The following is a 26089-nucleotide window of genomic DNA, read 5'->3' as shown; positions in this document are numbered from 1 at the left end:
CACGCAGGCAGGGCTGCTTCAGGAGGGGACTTCCTGTAAAAGTGGCTGGACAGTACAATGTCTACAGTGGTGATTTGTAAGGATTAAGGTGAATTTTTATAGTCAGAAACCGAAGAGACTTTGGAAAGGCCCTTGTGTCTGTCCTATTGCTTCCTAGAATGTTCTTTGATAACCATTTACAGCATAGGGAGGAAGAGAAGGTGCTGAAAAGGGTTTCCTTTCCAAAGATAAAAATAATTTCTACTTCCTAACATCTAAAAAATGTATCTTTGATCAATGAGGAAATTGTGGACCAAGAACCCACAATTCTTTCAAACTGTGGTTCTCTGAAGCTGTTTCTACCACAGGGTCATAATTCTTCGTGAAGTCTTTTCTAGGGAAAAGCTGCCTCTGTTTCTGTAGCTGTCTCTGTAACTCCTGCAAGGCTCCTGGTCCAGCACTGGGGCGGAGCAGAGTCCACCCACGACTCAGATCGTATTCTGAAGCATGTGGGAAAATGATTGGACACAGCTTTAAGAGGTGATGGAAGTGAGAACTGATTGCCTCATCACATGCTACTGCATGCTACGGATGCAGGTGTGAGTCCAAGGAACACTGTATGAGCCACAGTCAAGTGAACATTCATTATTTTTATGTGTTGCTTTTTTCTAGGTTTTCTTGGTAGGGCATGCCATTTTATTTATGATTTGTTTTTCGTAACTGATGGTCCAGTCCAAGAACCTGTGGCTGAGAGGCCAGAGGTCCTAGAAGGGGCCAGTGTACTGCTATTGCTCCACTAAGTGGCAAACTGCCTTCTAAACACTCATGTTTATAGCCATAGGTTAGTGCTGTGTTCAGCCTTCACCAGAGAAGCTTATTACTGCAGCGGGCAGAGGTTAATGCGGAAACCCATAACCAGACAATATGCCAAGATAAATGATCATAGAGAGCTTGACCCTAATGGGAATCTCTCTCACCCCCCTGCCCCAAGGCTCAGGGAACATTGCAAAAGTGGGGGCAGAAAGAATTTAAGCACCAAAGGATGGGGAAATGTGCAGTAAAATGATGTCTTCTAGATATGACACCGCCATTGATTGTTGAACTCACTGTAGCTGTCGTTATCTGCCCAAGACCTGTTCAAAATGGGGCCCATCAATATCTCACCATGTGGGTGAGGGACCCACGAGGCTCCAACCTTTCTTGAGAGGCTATGGCAGTTAGTAGTTGTTGGAGAAGGGGTTATTGTTTCCTTCAATGGTGTAGCCACTGATAAGTTGCTTATAAATAACCTCCCACCAATTAAATTAGTGGGTCACACACAAAACATCAATCAATCAATCAATCAATCAATCAATCAATCAATCAATCAATCAGTCACTCAATTAATATCCATGGAAGGGAAGATCTGACCATGTAAATTTTAAACTCAAAAAGGCAAAAGCTTGGGGGAACAAAAGCCTTATGCTTCTGACAGTCTATAGTAAGTTCTAGAGGTGTGCAACCTCTCCAGATGGCACAGATGGCTACAGGAGACTTTCGCTGACAAACAGGGAACTGATAGGGCCTTTGCTACCAGGTCTTTGAATGTATTTCCTAGTGTCTTTTCCCTTGGAATCCTGACATTTGTATAATTAGTGCCCCTCTCTTCTCACTCAGAATGCCTTGTGTGTACCCTTTACTAGAGATTGGAGTGTCTTATAAACCTGGTGTTTTCCACTATGATTATCCAAAGGAATTATTATTTTGGGGAGGTGTAGGGTTTTTTTTTTCTTTCCCTGTAACAAAAGAGTTACTGTTGCCCCTCTGTATACATGAATTACTATTTGTTGATGCAACCCACCTTCATAGAAAACCTTTTCAATAAAATGCATTCATAATGAGCAAGTACAGACTCTCTCCTTTGTCATTATTCTCCTAAACAATGTGCACAGTGTCATGGTTTGAATCTGAATGCCCTTCTTAGTCCCCATCTGGTGGTGTTATTTTGGGAGGTCATGGAAACTTTGGGAGATGGGACCATGTTGGAGAAGGTGGATCCATGGGGGTGGGTCTTTTGAGGTATAGTATCCTGGACCACTCCCCACCTTACTTTCTTCTTCCTGTTCACAATGAAGTACACCACTGTCCTCGAGAACACACTTCTGTTACCATTTTTTGTCTTAGCGCATGGGGCCAAGCAGCTGTGCAGCAAATCTTCTGAAACTGTGGGCCAGATTAAGCTATTCCTCTTTTAAGGTGCTTCTATCAGATATTTGGTCTCAGAAATGAAAGCAACGATTCACATATTATTTACATTATATTAGGTATTGTAAGTAATCTGAAGAAGATAAAAAGCACACACGTTAGATACAGATACCAAGTCATTTAGTATTCTCAGGGTTGGGGTTTTGGAAATTACCTTCTGTAGAGACCAAGTGATGACCTTATAAAGGAAAGTTAGGGCTGTAAGATGTCTGCTAATATTATAGTAAAATTGTCTTCCTCTAGTGTGCACCATACAGGTAACACTCTGTCCTATTTGCTTCTGCTGTACCTAGAACAGTGCCTACCATCTGGCAAAGGTTAAAACAATGGCTGTTGAAATGAAGTAGAAGGACAGTGGAGTTGGAGTGAATGCTCTTTGGAAAAGGAGTCCCAAATACAATTTTGAAAGGTAAAGCACGTATCTATTGCTCCCCCTGCTCAAAATAGTAAACCATGGCAGTCCTGGTCAACTTAGGGCCCTGGAGTACATTTCCTTTTGAACACTAAGGTTATGACTTCTTGATGCTAAGCAGTTGGCTTAGCTGGACTTCACTTTCCTTGAATTGTGCTGCTCATGTGGACAGAATGGCAGAGTGCTCCAGGTTTTCATCAGTCATATAAACTGAGGTCTGTGCACTTGTTAAGAGTATTTCCCATATTGGGTGTTCAATGTATTGTAATATTCTGTTTAACCAAATATCCTTTCCAAGCGTAAACAGACCCAGAATCACTTATAGTCTAGACACAAAAGCGTACATATTTAATAGAATATAGTGTTCTTTCAGAGCCATATTTCACCTTTGAGTGCTTACAGTGCTCTTGGAGGGCAGTCTGGACCTGGGAGTTCCTCCTTACAGACATGGGTCTAGCCTTAGGAAGTCAGCCATAAACAGAATTTTCTCAGGAGCTGATGAACGAGAAGATCTAGGGAGCCCCATAAAAATAACAGAGAGAGAGGGTGAGGAGAGAGAGAGGGTGAGGATGAGAGGGAGAGGAGACGAAGGAGGTAGTGGGGGGAAGGTGGGGGTTGGAGAGAATGAACCCATTGAAACGGAATCCTTTGTTGTGGGGCATCTTTATTTGGAGATCAGAGATCAGACTCTGACCCTGATGTCCATCCTTTTACTTCTGCATGGAGCAGCAACTCGATGCTGAACAGAGCACTACAATATGTAGCAATCAACAGAGCCAAACAGATGCCAAGCAACCCACAACCACGCTTTATGATTCGTCACAGAGCGGACAATTCTTTCTAGGTAAGTTGACTCTTCATCTGTGCAGTTTGTCTACTGCTGTTTCCTTCACTTAACAGCAAAAATAAATTGGTGTTTTTGAACCTGAGTATATTTGTACACAATTACCAACTTTGTGACTTTACTGGTTTTTTTGTGTGTGAAAAGCTGTAAGTCTTTCATAAAACATCCCTTCTGTAGTCCTTATAATTTTTGCCCATAACCACACACAGACATACTCAAAGACATACACCACTTCTTCAGCTCCTGCTTCATACTGTCGCTTGGTGTGGTAGTTTGAATGCTTCCTTCCCAGTTAGTGGAATTATTTAGGGATGATTAGGTGGTGTGGCCTTGTTGGAGATGTGTCACTCAGGGTGGCCTTTGAAGTTTTAAAACCCACTTTGGGCCCAGTCTTTCTTTCTCTGCCTGCAACTTTCAGATCAGATGCTAACTTTCAGCTGCTTCTCCAGCGTCATGTCTGGGTGCCACTACACTCTCCACCATGATGATTATGAACTAACCCTCTAAAACTGTAAGCAAGCCCCAGTTAAATGCTTTCTTCTATGAGCTGCCTTGGTCATGGGTCTCAGTAATATAACAGTAACTAAAGCAGTTGGTAAACTTGCTTGAATTAATTTAGTGAGGAAGGCCTGGTCTCATTTTCTGTTCTTTAAAATGTTGACTTTATCTGCATCTCAGATCGGAAATACATACTTGTCATAGCACTGTTCAGGGATTAAGATTTATAAATATTGCCTCAAATATGGAGTTTAACGAATTCCTTTCTAGAAGTGGTTGAGGCTTTATGTTTTGGTCTCAAATGCTGCCTCTTGAAACTCTTTCTTGGGTCGACATGCTGCTCATCACTCCTGTGTAATCTCCCCAACTTTCCTATCTAAATGTTAGCTTTCTTGCTATGTTTTTAATTTAAAAACTTTAACAATTTCATACATGAGTACGGTATTTACATCACTTCCCTCCTCTACTTCGTCCCATGTGCCCTTTCAAATTCATGACTTCTTCTTGTTTTATTATTATTACTAACTCTCTCTCTCTCTCTCTCTCTCTCTCTCTCTCTCTCTCTCTCTCTCTCTCTCTCTCCTACAGAGTACACTAAGTAGTGCTCATACGTACATGTGTTTAGGACTGAGCACCTGGGATAAGATAACCCACCAGGAGGCTTGTCTCTGGAGAAAACAGATTGTTCCTCTCTCAGCAGTCACTGATTTCCAGTAGCTCTTCACATCCGGGTGGAAATGTGGAAGATTTCCTCCATCCACATTGGCATGTCAATTGGTGTTGCATTCTGCAGGGCTTGTGTAAGTGACCACATTGTTGAGATTTCATAGGTGCAGCTTCTGTGTTAGAGATATGACTTTGTAGTGATGGTATCATTTCCTTACTTTTCATTGTGGGAATTCATTTTTTTAAATAGATTTTCCCCCTAATTTCAAACAACATTATGATGCAAAACCTTGGATATAAATCTGACTACTCTTCTTTATATTTCAGTACTGCGAATTCCTGGAAAGGAGTTATTGAGTCAGGTCACACAAATATTTAAAGGACTCTAGGTGTTGGTGTCCTCATTGCGTTCCAGATAAGTTGTCCCAAATGGTGGCACCTATTTCCTCATGGTGTTAGTAGCTTTGCTAGACTGAACATTGTCAGTTGTTGGACTTTCCATTTGGAGAACTGCCTTTCATGTGTTTTTATTGGTAGTATGGTTGAACACTCAAAAAGTCTCTTAGAAGGGAAGGAGGAAAGACACAAAGAGAGCAAAGACCTTAAAAGACTGGGGGAGGAGTGACCATTTATGGTTGAGAAGGCAGGTGAGACTGTGGGAGGAAGTGTGGGCAAATGATAGCCCTGGATGGTAGAATGGGGGCCTCCTAGAAGGAAGGGATGGAGTTGAGATGCCCTGATTCCAGCTGTACCTTCAACTCTTCACCAACCTCAGGGACATCGCACTTACTTTATCTTGTTGCAACTATAAAGGAAAATCTTCTGGTTTCTCCCTCAAGTTAACTAAGACAGAAAAACTGTAAGGCTGACACATATAGCACATTCTGAGTGAGAGCCATTTGCTGGCTAAGCAGTAGATCAGCACAAATTATGAGCACTTAGACATGTGTTAACCTATTAATTGAGGAAGGGGGTCACTAGATGATGAGGTCTCCCTAAAGGCCCTTGATCTTCCCCCTCCCGATTCCTAAAACATCAATTAGCACTCTCAGTCAATACTAGAAAGCATATGGTGACGATAAGCACTGCCCCATAAAGAATCTCACCCCTGAGTGTCACAGGACATTAACAGACCCATGTTGGCACCCCTAAGGGGTGGTAGCTGTACATTGTAATGGAAAGTTACTGTTTTCCTGTTTAACTTTCTAGCTGAGAAGAAGATTCTTTTGACATCTAAGAACAATACAAGAAAGTTGGTGTGTGTATGTGTGTGTGTGTGTGTGTGTGTGTGTGTGTGTGTGTGTATGGTGTTGGACCCTTCCCAGTCTGTTTCATTGTTATTCTCATTCACATGTGATCTTATGATCTGTTTTTTACTTTGGTGTAAGGTCAATATAATTGCAGAGGTGGGCTAGGAAGTCTACATGATGTATTTTGAAAATTCATCAAAGTAACTTCTGAAACCAAGTCCAAAATTTTATGGGTGGTAAGTCACCTCTTTTCATTAAATGTGGCCCCTTCCCCAGGGGGCTCCAATGTCATTGGAAGGACATGTGAAGTTTCTTAGAATAAATGAGCTCATTACTTCACAGTGCTTTTTGAAAGGAGATGGAACCATCCTCAAGTTAGGGTGTACTGGCGGGCTCACCTGGGGGAAGAGCCTTCCTGGTACCCTAACTTCTGGCTGTCTATCGGCAACGTTGTTTATCCTAATGATACCTTCCTTAATCCACCCTGTTTGAGTGCCTCCCAAGATTCTGGGGATTGGCCACTCCTGCTTTGTATGTCCACAGACAGCAGACTAGCAGCCACAAACCAAACCAAACCAAACCAAACCAAACCAAACCAAACCAAACCAAACCAAACCAAACCAAACCAAACCAAACCAAACCTATCCAGGTCTGAGTCCCTGGAACTGGCTATCAAGTTGTATTACAGAGCAAAGGAAGTTAAGTTTGCAGATAGATTAAGTTTGTTAATCAGTGAGCCTTGAGATGGAAAGATGATATTGGATTAACCTGACAATCTGGAGCCCTTATTATGTGGAAGGGAGGGACAGAAGAGAAAATCTGAGAGCAACCAGGCTCCACATTGCTAACTCTGAAGATGGAAAATTGGAGACATGAGACAAGGAATTCTGGTTACCTCTAATAACTGAGAAAAGCAAAGGAAGGAATCCTCCCCTACAACCCTCAAAAGAAACGTGTTCCTACTGACACTGTTATTTTAGATTGGTGTGATGGTTTGAATAATGGCCCCTATAGGGGACCCCCATATTTTTGAATGCTTAGTCACCAGGGAGTGGAACTATTTGAAAGGGTTAGAAGGATTAGGAAGCCTGGCCTTTTTGGAGTAGGTGTGGCCTTAGAGTAGGTGTGTCACTGGGGGTGGGTTTTGAGGTTTCAAAAGCTCACACCAGGCCCAGTCTCTCCCTCCCTCTCCTCTTCTCCTCTCCTTTCCTCTCCTCTCCTCTTTTCTCCTCCTCCTCCTCCTCCTCCTCCTCCTCCTCCTCCTCCTCTTCTTCTTCTTCTTCTCTCTTTCTCTTTCCCTCCTGCCTACAGATCAGGGTGTAAAGCTCTCAGCCACTGTTCCAGTGCCTGCATGCCACCATGCTCCCAACATTATGATAATGGACTAACCTCTGAAACTGTAAAAAAGCCCCCAATTAAATGTTTTTTTTTTTTTTTTTTTTTTTTTTTTTGGTTTTTCGAGACAGGGTTTCTCTGTGTAGCTTTGCACCTTTTCCATAAGAGTTGCCTCGGTCATAGTGTCTCTATATAATAATAGAACAGTGAAACCCATTTAAATATCTAAAATCCAGAATGTTAGATAATCAGTTTGTGTAATCTTAAGCAGTTGTATTTATGACAATTTGTCACAGAATTAATAGGAAGTTAATACAGTACCCACATTGTCTGCTCCTGAGCTTGGGGAAAACATTGAACTTGTAGAGACTTTGACTGAACCCCATCTTCCCAAGTTCCAGGTCCAGGTTAATCTCTGATGCAATATACTGGCCATTTTGTAGATTCTAATTATAAAAGATGGGATGCCTGGGAAGCTGCTGTGGAACATTAAGACATATCAGCTGGGTTGGTAAGGGAATGGGAAAATGTAGGGCTGATACTGGAGTCCCAAAGCCTTTCTCCATTCATAAGTACATTTGCTATCCTTCTTCTGATCATTAACTTCTATGTTCCACTTTCAATCCTAGACAGTTGCTCCAGGAAGTTTGTATTATTCAAAACATGAAGAATTATTAAATCCCCTTTCCTCTAAAGTATTGGGCTGACCATAAGCAATTGTACATTCATTCATTTCTTCAATGTGTACTAACAAGATTTTGGCTGTAAAACTGATATGAGGGTGTATTTCCTCTGCTTAGGAAATATAAACCTGAGAGCCAGGACATAAGATCTGCCCTTGAGTTACTTAGCCTCTAGTTGAGGTAGAAAATAAAACTGGCTTTAGTACAAGAGATATTGTGCTAGGTTTCCTAAGAAGTTTATTAGTGGGGCACGATAGGAGTTCAGAAGAGGGAGTGAGTGGTCCCTTGGTATAGGATTGATGTTGAATACATGTTGGAGGGAAGTTGGAGAAGTCATAAAAGCATGCATTTACACATCAACCAGAAGTAAAATGGTGAGAATCTCTCCAAGGTGTTTGGCTAGGAGTCAACAACTGTTAAATACTATTAAGAAGGTCAATGCTAATGTGGGCCCTTATTATAAGCACCCTCTAATCTTGACTTTTCACTCATAAGCTAAGCTTTGGGGAGGTAAATATTTTAACTCTCTAATCAATAGCTGTTAGACACTCTCCTGTGCTGGGCCACCTTCACCAGGGAGCTGCCAACCAAGCAGGTGCCTTTACGGTGACTGGACTGAGTGTTATGGCCACCTGCATCATAACCTCTTGAAGGAGCACCATTACAAATGCAAGCTACGTATTGCCTAGCCTGGTCAACAACTGCTCCAACCTGACTTTAGACATTGACAAGCCTTGGTAACCTTCACATACCTCACCTCAGATTTTCTTGAGGACTTGTCGGTGGCTGCTCTGGGCCTTTTGATTGCCATCTTTAATTAGGTCAAAAAGGGAGGAGCACTCCACCAGGACCTTAGCAAAGCTTGTGATTGACAGGTCCAGGGTGTGGTGGTATTGTGTTCCCCAAAATATTGTGCACCCTAATAAACTTATCTGGGGTCAGAGAACAGGACAGCCACAATATTAAACATAGAGGGTAGGCAGTGGTAGCACATGCCTTTAATCCTAGCATTCCAGAGGTAGAAATCCCTCTGGATCTCTGTGAGTTCAAGGCCACACTGGAAACAGCCAGGCATGGTGACACACGCCTTTAATCCCAAGAAGTGAGCCTTTAATACCAGGGAGTGATGGCAGAAGGCAGAAAGATATATAAGGCGTGGAGACCAGAAACTAGAAGCATTTGACTGGTTAAGCTTTCAGGCTTTAGAGCAGCAGTTCAGCTGAGATTCATTCTGGATGAGGACTGAGAGGCTTCCAGTCTGAGGAAACAGGATCAGCTGAGGAACTGGCAAGGTGAGGTGGCTGTGGCTGGTTCTGCTTCTCTGATCTTCCAGCCTTCACCCCGATAACTGGCTCAGGTTTGTTTTTATTAATAAAAACTTTTAAGATTCCTGCTACACCAGGGCTGTACCTATTCATAGCTTATGACGGATTCTTCCCTAAGGCTGTGCCTGCTTCTTATGTGAGGGTTATGATTCATCCTAGTAAACTAGAAGCTGTGCTGTGATTGGTGCAAATTACAATCCTGAATTTGCATGCCACATAAATGTCACATCTTCTTCTGGCTATATAGCCAGACTACTGAAAGTCATCTGGGAGGCTTCCTTCTGTGTGCCGCCCCTGGTGTTGCAACCTAAGGTCCAGTGAAAGTCTTTTTCCAAATGGTCCCTGTCACAGATGGAGTTTACTGATCTGAACTTGAAGAGAAGGTGTCAGCAGTGACAGCGGTGGCAGCAACAGTGGCAGCACTGGTTCTAGCCGTGACAACAATAGTAGGGGTGAGAGGGTTGCCAAAGCGTTCTCGACAGCAACAGTGGGCAGAGACTGCAGAAGACGAAGAAAGACCGTACAAGTTCAGAAGTCACGAAGGAAGGCATAGAGTCAATGCTGTGGGCAGAAGGACATAAAGAGCTAAAGATGAGAGGAAGCAAAACTTCGTTTCTAGAAAAGTTCCAAATTGCTGCAAATCTTAAGGTCCCATTATTCAAAGCTACAAAGCTGTGACACTAGTTATTTTGGTGGTACAGGGTCCTGATGTACAAGATGCAAGAGCTATAACATTAGCTGACATTGGATACTGCTGGCACTAGCTGCTAAGATCTGAGGAACATATGAGCTGCTGAGTGCTGGACCACTGGCAATCAAGGCCCAGGGCAATAAGCCTCTAACTTGAGAACCTAAAGTCTTTCTAAAGCTTGGGACCATAAGCCTCTAACTATTAGGGCTTGGAGCTATAAGTCTCTAAGTTGGCTAGGCCATAAGCCTTTGGCAATCTAAAGTCTTAAAAATCTTTAAAGGACTTAAACCCTAGAGGGACCACCACTACTTCCCTACTTAGTACATCCGTCCTGGTAGAGCAAAGGGACACTAGCCAGGTGATTATTAACTATTGGAGCCAAACGGAGGGATTAAAAGGTCTTAGTTCATTCACTTACTGTTTATTAAGTCTGTGGTAAGCACCCATACATGCTAGGCAATGGACTAGACACAGAAACACAGAATTGACAAAATTTATGGAAATGATTCTATGATTTTTATGATGTTCCATGAGCATAAAGAACTAAGTGTTGGGAGGACACGAACCTGTTCTGTAGTGGATAAGTATTTCGGTTGAAACATGGACTAGGTTAGATGAAGAAGTCGAAGTTACTATGGAGTAGTGGAGAAGTGAGAGTCCCTGGAGGCTTTGGAAATAGCTTGGGACTTAACAGCCTTAAGGAAAGATGAGGGCTAGAATAAGATCCATCGGTCTCATTTTGAAGGGAGGAGAGAATCCTATTCGGGAGATGTGAAGCCACCTTTTGACCTCTAGTACTTGTTTCCCCCAATGACATTGGAGAAAAGAAATATGCACTCTGGAACACTAGAATCATGCTTCAGAACAGCACAGATCATCCACTGCAAAGCTATATCTTCTCTTAAAAGGATTTTGTGATCAGTGCAAGTTTGGCTTGAGTGATCTCTTCAGTGTAGCCAGAGGAGCAAACAAGTGGTTACCCTTAATTTGCTTTTTTTTTTTTTTTTTCAAAGAAATGGCTTTCTCTTTTAGGTAACAGGATAATAATACAAGTATACAATAGCAGCATAGAGTAAACTGTCAGGGCTGTGAATGCAGATGGTCAGAGTGTAACCCATGTCCTAAAGGATGTGGACCACAGGAAGGAACTTCAGAGTAGTTAAATTGAGTTGCTTTGTTATCTAAGCTTGAGTAATGAGCCAAGGATGCATCTGTGAGTCATTGTACTTCTGTTTCCAAAACAGGCTCACTGACTTGATTTAAGGCATTAAAAGGGAAGAAGTTGACATTTGCGAATATATTTAACATATTTGTCTTGCAGGCAGGGAACATGTTGGGACAACTTTCTGCCACCTTATGTGTGGTCTGAGATCTTTAATCTCTTTAGTTTCTTTATATTGAGAAAAAGATTTGAAGCATCGTGAGTACAGTAGACATCTGTTGTAATGGGTTTCTATGAAATTGATTTGACTCTACAAGGGGCCAACTCCTGTCTCCTGATGAAACCCTCATATGCTTTAAAAGCCTCTTGCCCCTCAATAACCTAAGAGGAGATTGTTAGTCATACTTCTTCTTTTAGCCCTGGAATGGGCATCTACCATTTACATCTTTCCTTCAAGACACTGAGTAGGTTGGGTATCTGTGCCAGAAAACTGTCACATTAGCCAGTCCAAATGGAGGTGACCCAATTCTTCTGCCTCTGTATCTGGGTGACTTTTCTTGAGCTGGAAGGGACTTCTGAGTGACGTTCATGATATTAGTAGATGTTCTTTCTTATGACTCTTCCACTGATTAGGGAAATGAAAGCGAAGCTTACTGATAGGAGGAGGCTCTGCTGGTGAGAGGGACTTGGCCACACCCTTGTCAAAACCAAAGCTGCCCAGTGGGGGTGGAGCATGAGGACCCACTGGGTTTCACATTCTCTAGACAGGCTGAATTCTCTACAGCTTAGGGCTCTGTTTGGGGAGGGGCATACAGGTAGACTTATTTAACAGACATTTCTCATGTTGGGGAGGTAATGCTTTCACGATTCCGAGAGTTTAACGGTAGACACAGCGTTGGAGCTCTGAGAGCAGGGTTCACCATATTCAAAAGAGTCTCTCACTGGTTTGACTTTCGGTTCAGAAAGATCAGGTTCTGGCCTGAAACTCACCCACAGTCCTCCTTTAATGGAAAAATAGTGACCTGGGATGAGAGAGGCCTGTTTGGAGCACAAATAGCTATTATTACAGTTTTAGATAACCCAGTCTAACAGAAGGCCATGTGATTGAAAAGACAGACGATAAAATCTAAATACGAGTCAAGCCTGAGGATATGCCCTTTCTTCTAGAGCTGACTGCCTAGTTCTGTTTGTTATCTGACCCTGTAATTAGGATGGCATTCAGAAAATAGAAGGGAAGTTGGTATTCTCTTCAGAATACCCAATCTTTGCACTGCTGCACGAAACTTTTGGCTTCAGCTTTCCCCTGTTCATTAACCATGCCAAAATTTTTAATCTAATACCACTGTTAAAGAGTGGCAGGCTTCCAGGGAAATATATCAGCCAGGCTTATTAATTTCATGCCAAGTGCTGGAGGCGTGAATGTAGAGAACGCTGTTTGACTTTGGATAATAGGAATCAGGCAGCTCAAAGGCAGGGGATAGAGATCAGGAGCCCCGTGTCTCAGGAGGAGGAGCAGGTGCAGGCTTCAAGCAAGGCCTTCAGGCCCAAAGGGGCAGCCCATGCTTAAAACAATCTGCAGGGCTGTTTTTTTCCTTTTTCTCTCTTTCTTTTTCTTTTTTTTTTTCTTTTAATTTGGCGTGTGCCTCTCACAGCTTAACAGACCGCTGCTCCACAAAGAGGGGTAAACAGAGAAAGGGAAATTAAAAAGGGAAGTCCCAAGGTAGACAAAAACAAATTAGGGCAAACAAATTACACAGAGTCAACAAATAAACAAGGGAACATCTGTGAATATATTTCTTGGGTTTTCTGATTCCGAACGGAACCTGAAAAATAGTAGAGGGAGGTGAACAGTGGGATACAGAGTCAAGTCCTCTTGGAGGGAAATGGGCACCGCCAACAGCAAATGAGCGAGGAGCGAGCGAGCTGGAGGGACCTAGAAGGTGGCCTCTCTGTAGGGTGCTTGGGAGAAGTCAGGGGCTCCGCAGGTGGGCAGTCCAGCCCCTAGTGCAGCCTCAAGGGCCAAGGCATGTTTTCCTGCTACACTCTTGGCTTCCCTTGCAAGGCGACCGGTCCGTCGGTGCTCTGTGTTCCACCAAGCGTAGAAAGGGCTGTGGAAATGGGAAGAGGTAGCCGTCTGCTCACATGAGCAAAACAAAATAAAATTAAGCAACATTCCAACACGGCCCACGTGCCCACCTTATCCTTCCCCCACATCTGTTGCAGCGGGCACACTCGCTCTTTCAGCCAGCTAGACGCGTGCCAATGTTGACTGGCTGTCGGGGAACAGTTGCGCTGCTCCTTCTGGCAGTTTGGTTGTTACTGACACAGTTCCCTTCTACCCTGAGGCTGGTGAGACAGTTTCAAGGTTTTGAAGGAAGTTCAGCATATTGCATACTATAAACCAAATACAGAGCTGAATTTAGAGGCAGATGAAAAGAGTAGGATTTTTTTTTTTTTTTTTAACATTTCCCATGAATTCTCTCCAACCAACGAACATAGGAAATTAAAATACGGGAGTGAAGAAATAACAAGTACTTGGCTTATTCGTTGCACAAACTCAACTGATAATTCCTAACACTTCTCTTGGATCCTTTTTTACCTTCTTAGAGTATGCAGCTGTTTAGAGTCTGCATTTCCATTTATTGTGTGCCAAACGCTGTTAGCCACCCTTTCGTGAGCCTTCTTCATGCAGGTAGGCGATCAATGTAAATGTTCAACAATGTGAGAAGTATTCGGGGTGTGAAAATGCAAGGATGAGATAAGCCCTCTACTCATATTATTTTGCTGTATTTTTTTTTTTCTAAGTGGGACGCAACAAAAGAGCAGTGCAATACAAGGACTAATTCGATGTAATCAATGTGCAGATGTTAGGAAGGTTAGACTACGTAGGATCACTCTATTAGAAGCAGCTGAGTAGCAGCAAGCAAACACGGACCAACTGTCATTGAACTGGTAGTGAGGACACCTAGACACTTTCCTAGCCGAGGTGGGCATGCCGTGGGACCTTGGCTGAAATACTTGATTTGTGGGTGCTTGCTGATTTGTAAAGTGAGAACAACTGTATTTCTTCTTAGTTTTAAAGTAGGAAGTCCAATCAGTATCATTAAGACACATCCCCAACTTAGGACGGAAATTGTCCACAAAAATGCTAGCCCCCAAATTGTTATTCATGCTCAAGTCACGGGGCTGGAAAGGGCTGGGAAGGTTAACTTGTTTTCAGTCTGTGGGGCTTGTTATTTGGGATCCCAGGGAACACATTGATAGATTATTCCAAATTCCTTCCTGTCAACGTATTAAGATGAGGTACCCAATTACTATCACAGTCCCACTAAAAACTCACTCTAGGATACAAGACATCAATAGTATGAAATATTGATTGGGTATCTATTGGGTGCTCTGTGCTTCGTTTGTAACTCTCTGCTATGGTTTAGAGTTAGGATCCAGAGACTCTTACTTGTTTATTTAGTAACTCTTCTCCCTATTCAGTTAAAAAACAACCCATCTCAGATTCATATCATAAGCTGAATACACCCCTCTGGAATGAATCGTTAAGAAATACAGGTTTAATAACAGTTCTGGGGAGAAAGCTTGGGGAGATCTCCCTAGACTATTGGTTCAAAGGCTACTGCTACCAGTAAACCAGAAAGGACCAGGAGACCATTGTTTACAATACTACTGTTTCATGTACTTGACAGACCCTGTTCTGACTTATGCTAAAGTACTTGCTGTCTTATAAGTCTGGTCAAAATTATTTCACTATAATTATGTTTTAAAAATCCTTGAGTGATCTTGATCTTAGTCCATTTCCTGTGCTTGATGAAGTCTCCTGAGCAATGTTTTGCACAGACTGCCTATTTTCTTTATCTCTATAAGACACTAGAGTGGATGGAGATCAATATGGACCCTGGTGTAGGTATTACAAGTATATTTCTTGAGATGCCAAACAATTGTTGATTTTGGTGACCAGCATGTTAACATCTGTTTTTATTCCATTTCTCTGGATAATTATGCACCCATGAACTCACTTTATTCCTTATACTGATTTAAATTGTATGACTTAGAGCTGAGAGAACCAGTGATGATCTTTTGTCAGTGGGGGAAAGTGGTTTGGAGTCTTTGGGAGAATGGCACGCTGAAAATTCAAGGTAGTTGTTAGTTTAATTAACCAATTAATTTAATGAATCCAATTAGTTCTTAACTTGGTGTTGCTTATAGCCTATTAAAAAGTAATTACTACTCCTGCTTTTGATTAAGATTAACTGTCTAGTAGCAGACTAACCCTCTTGCTAAGGATAGAGCTGAGGCAGATATTCGCAGACAACTGGGACATCAAAGTATCCAGGACTGGAAAAGTGAAGATCCCTGAGAAGGAAAACCCATTAAAGAGAGCCAGTCCCACACTCACTTTTTTGGGGGGCATTTACCAACTGTGGAGCAGGGTGTAGACTCTGAACCCAAGCATGGAGCGAAGAATCCAATTTCAGAGATTAGGGATCACTAAGGAACTAAAGTTGGAAGAGAGGCGAGGGCCAGAGGAAAGGGCAGTATAGAACCCTGAACCCAGGGTTGAGCCTGCATTTCGCCCTCAGGCACTGTCACATTCTGAGAAGTACACATGTGGGATGAGATGCTGATAAACTTAGCAGACGGTAGCTGAAAGAAACTGAAAAGCTATAAGCAGAAAGGGCATCTCCGTAGCTGAAGTTTTCTTGTGTCCTGTCCAGTCCACAGCTGTTCAGACCCAAGTAAACACACAAAGGCTTATATTAATTAAACCTGCTTGGCCATTAGCTCAGGCCTACCACTGACTAGCTCTTACACTTAAATTCAGCTCATTTCTGTTAATCTATATGTTGCCACATTACATGCTGCTCCCTGAATGGCGGGCTGGCGTCTCCTCTCTCAGCCTTCCTCTCCCCAGAATTCTCCTTGTCTGCTTATCCCACCTATACTTCCTGCCTGGCTACTGGCCAATCAGCATTTTATTAAACCAGTGTACAAAAGCGCTATCCCACAGCACATCTCCATAGAGCTGGGAAACTTGTTTAGAGTTCAGGAGAAGGGGCTCTACTAAACAGCTAAGTATTCAGTTCTATTAAAGAGATAAGTATTTGATTGAGATTCCTGAAGGGCAAGCACTGGAAGGGGAAACTGTAAGTGGACTGACCTTGCCTGGATCAGATTAACTTCCAGCTGTGCAGTTACACACAAGTTGAGGGCTAGGCTCATCCTGAGGCCCTGATGCAGGGAGAAGGAATGTAGTTCCTTGTCTAAATCCAGGGACATGCTTAGTAAAGCCAGCAATAGCCTGGGAATCTGTAACTTTATCCAGAGAACCCAACTCTTCTTTCATAAGGGGGTATGGTTATCAGTTCCAAGGCTTCTGTCCATGGCACATTTGAGATGGCCTGTGTTCCTTTTGAGATAGCCTGTGTTCTTTTTGAGATAGCCTGTGTTCCTTTGGAGATAGCCTGTGTTCCTTTTGAGATAGCCTGTGTTCCTTTGGTGTAACATTGCTTGATTAGCTTCCTGCTGACTTCATTCCACTCTGTGATGGTAGTTGTCTGCTGACTTAATTCCATCTTTCCCCCTGAAAACTGTATATAAGATGCTGTACATCTTAATAAACTTGCTTGGTACATGGCATAGTTTGTCCAAGGTCTCCTGATCCCAGCTTTCCTACCTTCTCCATCTTCTCATCTCACGGTCAGCTCTCTCTTGGCAACCTGTCACTGAAGAATTATCTGCTGGTCTAGGTTACACACAGAGATGATGTTTCAAACACACACACACACACACACACACACACACACACACACACACACACACGCACACATGCACACACACACTCCACACTAGACAAAATAGGTAATAGTAACCAGTGGCTAAAACAAACACAAAAGTAAGAAACAACAAATAACAGCTGCTCCCTCAAAAATAATAAAACAAAAAGTACAAAATGACAAAACAACCAAGCAGACCCACAAGTGATGTTATCAGGGTTCTCAGACAGAGGCCTACCTACTTAAATATACTTACGGTTAATGCACTCAACAAAGTACAAGAAATGGTGAGAGATTTTATGGAAGGCCAGGAATTGGTAAGAATAAATTAGATAGAAACTATTACATTAGGCTGATGGTAGGAATATTTGCTGTGTTCAAATCCCCATCATCCATGCAAGACCCAGGAATGGTTTTGCGTGCCTGTAATCCAAGCACTAAGGGAGCAGAGACACTTGGATCACAGAAGCTTGCTGACTGGTCTGTGTGGTGGTATTGTGTTCCCCAAAATATTGTGCACCCTAATAAACTTATCTGGGGTCAGAGAACAGGACAGCCACTAGATACAGAGGCTAGAAAATGGTGGCACACACACCTTTAATCCTAGCATTCCAGAGGTAGAAATCCCTCTGGATCTCTGTGAGTTCAAGGCCACATTGGAAACAGCCAGGCATGGTGACACACGCCTTTAATCCCAAGAAGTGAGCCTTTAATACCAGGGAGTGATGGCGAAAAACAGAAAGATATATAAGGCGTGGAGACCAGAAACTAGAAGCTTTTGGCTGGTTAAGGTTTCAGGCTTTGGAGCAGTAGTTCAGCTGAGATCCATTCCGGATGAGGACTGAGAGGCTTCCAGTCTGAGGAAACAGGATCAGCTGAGGAACTGGTGAGTGAGGTGGCTGTGGCCTGTTCTGTCTCTCTGATCTTCCACCGTTGACCCCAATAACTGGCTCAGGTTTGATTTTATTAATAAGAACTTTTAAGATTCCTGCTACAGGTCTGTCTCAAAAGAATGAAGTGATGCATGGTAGATGAAGGCACCAAACACACTACAAGGGCCTCCCTATCCATGTATACAGATAGCTGTATGTACCTTCCCACAGACATACAACACACACACACACACACACACACACACACACACACACACACACACACACACAAAGTAGTAAATAAAAGAAATCCAACAGCTAAAACTACTCTGAGTTCAGTCATTTATAGTTTATGGCAGGTCATAGCTCCTTGAATGAATTACTGGAAGATAGACAGTAGAAAATGTCTAGATTGACTCACTGAGATGCAAAAAGGTGAGAAAGATGAAAGATGCATACATATGGGCTGTGAGAGGGCACTTGTCTTGCATATTTGAGACCCTGCTAGGTTTTATCATCAATAAAAAAACTAAGAAATGGTAAAGAGGCCTAAATATATACACATGAAGATTTTAGAAAGAAAGAGACAAATGGGTCAAAAAATGTGAAAATGGGATGGCTCAGAATTTTCATGTGTTCATGGGATTTTAGTTGTGGATGCATTATCACACATTCAAAGAAAACTATATCAGATACATCATGACAAAGCTCATAGAAAATAGGCATTTCAAGCCAGTACACAGGGCCCTAGATGCAGCATAGCCTCTGGTAAAGCTGAAGTCTTCTTCTGAAGTTGTGGATCAGGATACGGAGTCCAGGGGAGAGGGTGCAGCCTGAGGTCCAAAGATCTGATCTGGCCTCTGGGGTCCCTAGATTCAGCCTGTCCTCCAGTAAAGCTGAAATTTGCTTCTGAAGTAGTCAGTCTGGATATGGAACACAAGGGGGCGGGGTGCAGTCTGGGGTTCCTAGATCCTGACTGGCCTCTGGTAAAGCTGAAGACTTCTTCCAAAGTAGTAGGCTGCGATATGGAGCCTAAGGGTGGGGATGCAGTCTGGGGTTGTTGGGAAGGCTTAAAGGGGTTTAGTTGGTGGTGGGCAGTGTCTTTCCTGGGGTTCCTAGGATCATTCTGACCTTCAGCAAAGCTGCAGGGGCTGTGGACCCTAGTGTGGAGCCCAGGGGAAGGGGTACAGTCTGGGGTTGCTGGGCAGGTTTTAAGGAGTGTTAGCAGGTAGTGGGCAGTGCCTTACCTGGAGTCCCTAGATCTGGCCTGGCTTTCCATAAGTCAGAAGTCTTCTTCTGAAGTTGTGGACCAGTATATGATGCAGTCTGAGGTAGTTGGGCAGGCTTAAAGGTGCTTTGTGGGCAGTGGGTGGTGTCTTATCTGATGTTCCCAGGAACAACCTGGCCTCTTGTAAGGCTTCCAGGGCTGTATAGAGTCCAGGGGAGGGGTGCAGTATGATAGAGAGTCTTAAAGAAGAAATGAATAAATCCCTTAAAGAAGTCCAGGTAAACAAAGGAACAGTGGGAGGGAATGAATAAAACCATTCCAGACCTGAAAGTGGAAATAGAATCCATACAGAAAACCCAACCTGAGGGAAATCTGGAAATGACAAATTCAGGAACTCAAAGAGGAACCTCAGAGGTAAGCCTCACCAACAGAATACAAGGGAGAGAAGAGAGAATCTCAGGCACTGAAGACATGGTAGAAGAAATGGATACACTTGTCTCTACCCTTCCATACCTAACCCTTATCCACTCTTTTCCACTATCCTCTCAGGGACCTCTCATTTCTCAGTCTCAGACCTCAGGGATGCCTTCTCTATCCACCTCGACACTCAGTCACAAAATATCTTTGCCTTCATCTGGACTGACCCTGACACCCACCTCTCCACCTATCTCACCTGGCCTTCCTACCTCAGGGGTTCTGGGATAGTCCACAGCTATTTGGCCAGGCCTGGCCTCTGGCCTACTCTTTTCTCTCCCCAAATCTAAACTTATGCAATATACGGATGATCTTCCCCTCTTCAGTCTGTGCATACTAGCTAAACTGACATCTCTGCTCTTCTAAACTTCTCATCTAGCTGGGGCTATAGAGTCTCACCATCTGCCTTAGGATTTTTTTTTTTTTTTTTTTGCTGTGAAGAGACACCATGACCAAGGCAACACTTCTAAGGAAATCTTTTAATTGGGATGGCTCACTTAACGTTTCAGAGGTTCAGTCCATCATCATCATGGCCAGGAGCATGGCTGCACGCAGGCCAACATGGTGCTCGTAGCTGAGAGTCTTACTTCTTGTAGGCAATAGGAGGTCGACTGACTGTTACACTGAGTGAAGCTTAAGAAAAGAGACCTCAAATCCCGCCCCCACAGTGACACACTTGCTCCAACAAGACCACACTTCCTCCAACAAGGCCATACCTCCAAATAGTGCCACTCCCTTTGGGAGTCATTTTCTTTCTAACCACCACATCATCTAAGGTCCAACTGTCCACCCCTGAGGTCACCGACTTGGGATTAACCATCACTCTGACCCACAAGGTCATTATGTTGGACAGAAAACACTTAACTGAGTCCCTTTCAGTCTCCTGAGAGGAGATTTGATCATTCCTAGGAATAGTTGGCTTCTTATGCTCCTGGATCCCCCCCTTTTTCCTTTTCCTCCTTGCCTACCCTCCACCCCTCATATGAACCCCTTCTCTCACCCATTACCAAGCCCTTTCAGAAGCTCCAACAGGCCCTCCTCCAGGCCCCAGCACTTCATCCCCAAGACCAAACCTGTCTCTTTTCCCTCTATGTAATAGAAAAAGGAGGATATATCTTGGAGTCCTAGGCCACCAACTAGGACCTTCCTTTGTACCCATGGCATACCTGTCAAAAAATTAGACCTTACCACCTAGGGATGGGCACCCTGCTTTAGCAACTGCTAAGCTTGTTCACAAATCCAAAAAAACTAACTTTTGGGTCACCACTATCTTCTCCTCCCACAACCTGTCTAACCTCCTAATGAATAAAGGCTTTCAAACCCTCCCTCCCTCCTAGGTTCTCTCTTTTCAGGTGGCACTAATAGAAGCGGCCACACTTACTTTCCAATCATACCCACCCCTTAACATCTCAAATCTTCTTCCTCCACCCAATATGACCACTCCCCATCTCATTTTAGCATTGAAACCTCAGAGGAACTACTGCCACATTCTTCACACACGCAAGGCTACTTTACCTCAGGCCACCTACACCTTCTCCAAAGCCCTCAACATTCCTTGGCATTTCCATATTCCATAGCATCCCCAGTCCTTGGGAAAGAGTGAATGAACTAAGCTCTCCTTAAAAAACTCCTTGTGAAACTTTCACAGGAACTTTACCTTGTTGGGTAAAGCTCCTACTGCTGGCCCTTTTCAGGTTACAGGCTCTCCCCAAGTGACCTCTTTCTATCTTGCCATTTGAGCTCATGTATGGACAACCAGTTCTAACCCCCAGTCTTTCACCCAAACCCTTGCCTCTTTCCCTGATCACCTCCTCATCCCCTTATGCTGTCAACTCTGCTTCCTCCTATGGAATTTACTAACCACCACCTACTCCAGTCAGATGCCAACTCCTGTCTGTCCCCAGTCAACACTGGGGGCCTGGTTCTTCTCTCCCATCAAGACCAACATCCCTCACCCTGTTCCCCTGAATGGAAGGACCCCTTCAAGGTAATTCTTGTTGCTCTCACAGCCACTAAGCTTGAGGTTCTCCCTCATTGGATCCACCTATCTCACTTCAAGCTCTTTCCTCCTCCTCCTCCTCCTCCTCCTCCTCCTCCTCCTCCTCCTCCTCCTCCTCCTCAAGGTAACTTCCATTCTTCCATAATCAATCCCAATAGGATCTTGCTCCCCTAAGTTTCAGAAGACACCGAGATCAACCACCTTGTCCCCAGTTCAGAAGAATGAGATTCCACCCTGGCAGCCATGCTCAACTCTACTCTATTAGTCATAGACCTTTTCTCCCTTCCCCCATGTCTGCTTCTGTCTAGGGCAACTCTTACATATGGAGACTCAAGGTTCAAGAAAACCCCACTTCTAGGAAACAGTCCTTCCAAACAGGGTTGGGAAACTGTTCCATAGCAGGCTGTCAGGGGCCAGTCATAATTCCTATCATCCCTGAATTTGTCCTTCCTTCTAGGTTTCATGGACTTTTTGCTTGCTTGCTCTATGACCACTCTCTTTCATATCACCCTCTTTGGCATGGCAAGCTGCTTTAAGGCATCCAGGACACGTTTAATAGGGGCATTAAACTTCTTAGACTGCAATAAAACCCTAACCCTCAATATCTACCCCTCCCTCTAGCCCCAATGCCCTAATGTCCACAATGCCTTGATTCTTTGCAGTACTCAAATCTACCATTGCCTACTGGTCAAATTGTTAGTAGTGTGTGTGCTAGTATTTGTCTTCCCCAAGTTGGGGTTATAAATGTAGAATAGCCCTTGCTGATTCTGGCTGTAGACTCAATTGTTGCCAGACACAGTAAAGGAGTGGTTCAAATCCTGCTCCTCTGGCAGTCACAGGAATAACTACAGGTGTCATCACTGGGATAGTGGCATTGACTACTATACCGGTTTTCTTCCCAGTTTATCCAGGGCCTTCAGCAGACGGCCAAAACCATCCTTACCTTCAAGGACAAATAGACTCCTTGGCAGCAGTGATACTCCAAAATTGAAGGGCACTAGATCTCCCTTACAGTTGAAAAGGATGGCCTTTGCTTCTTCTTCTATGAGGAATGCTGCTTCTGTGTCAATCAATTGGGTATAGTAGAAAACAAAATCTAACAATTTTAAACAGACCTCAAAACCATAAGGAACAACTCTTTGCCTCCAGCCCTTGGGCCTTTGAGAACACCGTATGGAATTGTATACTACCCTTCTTGACCCCCTTCCTTCTCATTTTTCTGCTTTTCTAATTGCACCCTGATTTTTCAATTTCTTCTCTATGTTTTTTCAATGACAAAAAGTCTCTAATCAAATAATCAGTTATTGTTACAGGACTACCAAACCCCTAGCCACAGTGCCAGAGACTCACAACTATAGAATATGCCCTGACAGTGAGGGTCAACAATGTTCCAAAGATGTCAACACCCCAGACAACAATAAGCAGTCTACAGAACATGGCACCTGTACTGACTGGTTTTGTGTGTCAACTTGACACAAGCTAAAATCATCAAAGAGGAGGGAACCTCTGTAGAGGAAATGCCTCCATAAGATCCAGCTGTATTTTCTCAATTAGTGATCAGTGGAGGGGGGCAGACCATGGTGAGTGGTGCTATCTCTGGGATGCTGGTCCTGGGTTCTATAAGAAAGCAGGCTGAGCAAGCCAGGGGAAGCAATCCAGTAAGCAGTACCCATTCCATGGCTTCTGCCTCAGCTCCTGCTTCCAGGTTCCTGCCCTGCTTGAGTTTCTGTCCTGACTTCCTTTGGTGCTGAACAGCAATGCTGAAGTGTAAGCTGAATAAACCCTTTCCTCCTTAACTTGCTTTTTGGACATGGTGTTTTGTTGCAGCAATAGAAACCCTAACTAAGACAGCACCCTCATCCCTACCTGACCAGTCAACCCTTCCTATTTCCTTACCTTTTATAATATACAAGAAGGCAGAGCTGTTGGGCATACTAAGAATCTCCAAAAGTCCCGTATTCTGGAGCCAGTTTCCCCGGAGTTCTCCCATTCCCATCCTCAACCCCATCTTCAGTGACTCAGTGCCAATGTCCCTGTCATCACTAACAGCCAATGCAACACGTATGCATCATCACCTTGTTTTCCCTGTGTGCATGCCCTGTACCTCCTACAAAGCCTGCCATCACGGCCTGGCCAGTCACTGTCTCCATCCCTGCTTAGAGGCACCCACTTTACATTGCCCCCTTCTAATAACTCTCTTGAGTGAAGTTTGTTTCATGATGTGATTTTTTGTTATTCCTTGGCCCCTGATTACCAAGATGCTTTCTCTGCAAAACCCTTTCAAGATTTATTAGAATTACATCTGAACCATCCTTGCATCCCTGGGATGAAGCCTACTTGGTCATGGTGGATAATTTTTTTGATGTGTTCCTGGATCCTGGATGCTGGAGGTAGACTGAGCAGAGTTCTCCAGAGAACACAGCTGGACTGCACTTCACCTCTCCTGGACCCTGTAACCTATCCCTTTACTTGTAAGTTACCCCACAAAATAAACCTCCCTTTTAGCTAAGTGGAGTTGCCTTAATACTTCCACCAATAGGGACTGGACAGATGTTCCACAGACTCTAAGAGACCAAAGATGCCAGCCCAGCAAAATTTTCAGTTACCATAGATGGAGAAAATAAGACATTCCATGATAAAACCGAATTTAAATTCAGACATACAGAAAGTGCTAGAAGGGAAACAATCCAACCTAGAGAGGTTAACTACATAAAAGAAATTACAAAAAATAAATAATACCAGACCAGGGAGGTCAAAAAAGGGGAAACACCCATGCCCACACTCACCACCACCACCACCACCACCACCACCACCACCACCACCAAAAATAACAAATAACAACAATCAACAAGCACTGCTCATTGATATCTCTCAACACCAATGGTCTCATTCCCCCAATAAAAAGATACAGACTAACAGAATGGATGTGAAAACAGGATCCATCCTTCTGCTGTATCCAAGAAACATACTTTAGTATCAAAGATAGATATTACCTCAGGGTAAAGAATTTGAAAAGGAGTTTCCAAGCAAATGGACCTAAGAAGCAAGGTGGTATAGCCATTTTAATTTCTGACAAAATAGACTTCAAACCAAAACTAATCAGAAGAGATAGGGAAAGATACTACATATTCATCAAAGGAAAAATTCACCAAGAAGACATTTCAATTTTTAACATCTATGGTCTGAATGCAAGGGCACCCAGGTTTGTAAAGAAGCCCTCATACATTGGTAGTGGGAAGCTTCAATGACCCACTCTTACCAGTAGGTAAAAACTAAACAGAGAAATGCTGGTGCTAACAGATATCATAAACCAAATGGACCTAAAAGATATTTACAGAACATTTTATACACACACACACACACACACACACACACACACACACACACACACACACACACACGCCTTCTCTGCACTTCATGGAACTTTCTTAAAAACTGACCACATACTTGCTCCTAAAGCAAGTCTCAACAAACAAACGCACACAAAACTGAAATAACATCTCATCTCTTTGACCACAGATTAAAGCCTGGTATCAACAATAACAGAAAAACAGAAATCTTGCAGGCTCATGGAAACTAAACAACTGTTTAATGAAAAGTGGGTCAAGACAGAAATTAAGAAAGAAATTAAAGACTTTCTAGAATTGAATGAAAATAAATACATAACATACACAAACTTATGGGACATAATACAGGCAGTTCTATGAGGCAAGTTCATAGCACTAAGTGCCTACATAAAAATAATTGGAGAGATCTCATCCTAACAACTTAACAGCAAACCTAAAAGCTCTAGAACAAAAGGAAGAGGTCACACCCAAAAGAAGTAGACTGCAAAGAATAATTAAACTCAGGGATGAAATAAACAAACAAACAAAACAATACAAAGAAACAATGAAATAAAAAGTTGGTTCTTTGAGGAAACCAATAAGATTTATAAACCCTTATCCAAATTAACTAAAAGATGGAGAAAAAATTCCCAAATAAAAAATTTAGAAATGTAAATGGGAACATAACAACAGACACCAAGGAAATCCTGAGAATCGTAAGGACATACTTAAAAACCTGTACTCTACCAAACTGGGAAATCTAAGAGAAATGGATTTTTTTCTTGATTTATACAGTTTATCAAAGTTAAATAAAGATCAGATAAGCAATTTAAACAGACCCATAACCTCTAGTGAAATGGAAGAAGCATTTACAAATCTCCCTGTCCAAAAAAAAAAAAAAAAAAAAAAAAAAAAAAAAAAGCTCAGGGCTAGATGGATTTAGTGCAGAATTCTACTAGACTTTCAAAGAAGATTTAATCCCAATACTCCTAAAATTATTCCACAAAACAGAAATGAGGCCACAGTTACTATGATACCCAAACTACATAAAGATCAAAAAAAGAATTACAGACCAATTTTCCTTATGAACACAAATACAAAAACACCCAATAATGAAATTCTTGAAAACGGAATCCAAAAATACATAAAAAAGATCATCCACCATGAACAAGTAGTTTTTCATCCCAGAGAGGCAGGGATGGGCCAACATAGATAAATTGATAAATTCAATCCACTATATAAAGAAATTTATAGACAAAATACACATGATCATTTCATTAGATGTAGAAAAGTCCTTTGACAAAATCCAACACCCCTT

At 42.9% G+C, this 26089-nt stretch overlaps 1 pseudogene; it reads right to left on the bottom strand.

The window, feature by feature from the left end:
• The window catches only part of LOC128097047 (wee1-like protein kinase 2), a 76479-nt pseudogene extending 53038 nt beyond the window's left edge, over nucleotides 1-23441 (bottom strand).
• Between the last annotated feature and the right edge of the window lie 2648 nt (nucleotides 23442-26089).

This window comes from Peromyscus californicus, unplaced genomic scaffold, assembly GCF_007827085.1.
Source record: "Peromyscus californicus insignis strain IS unplaced genomic scaffold, ASM782708v3 Scaffold_5__1_contigs__length_169319896, whole genome shotgun sequence".
Taxonomy (NCBI): domain Eukaryota; kingdom Metazoa; phylum Chordata; class Mammalia; order Rodentia; family Cricetidae; genus Peromyscus; species Peromyscus californicus.
This window is presented reverse-complemented; position numbering and strand designations above follow the sequence as displayed.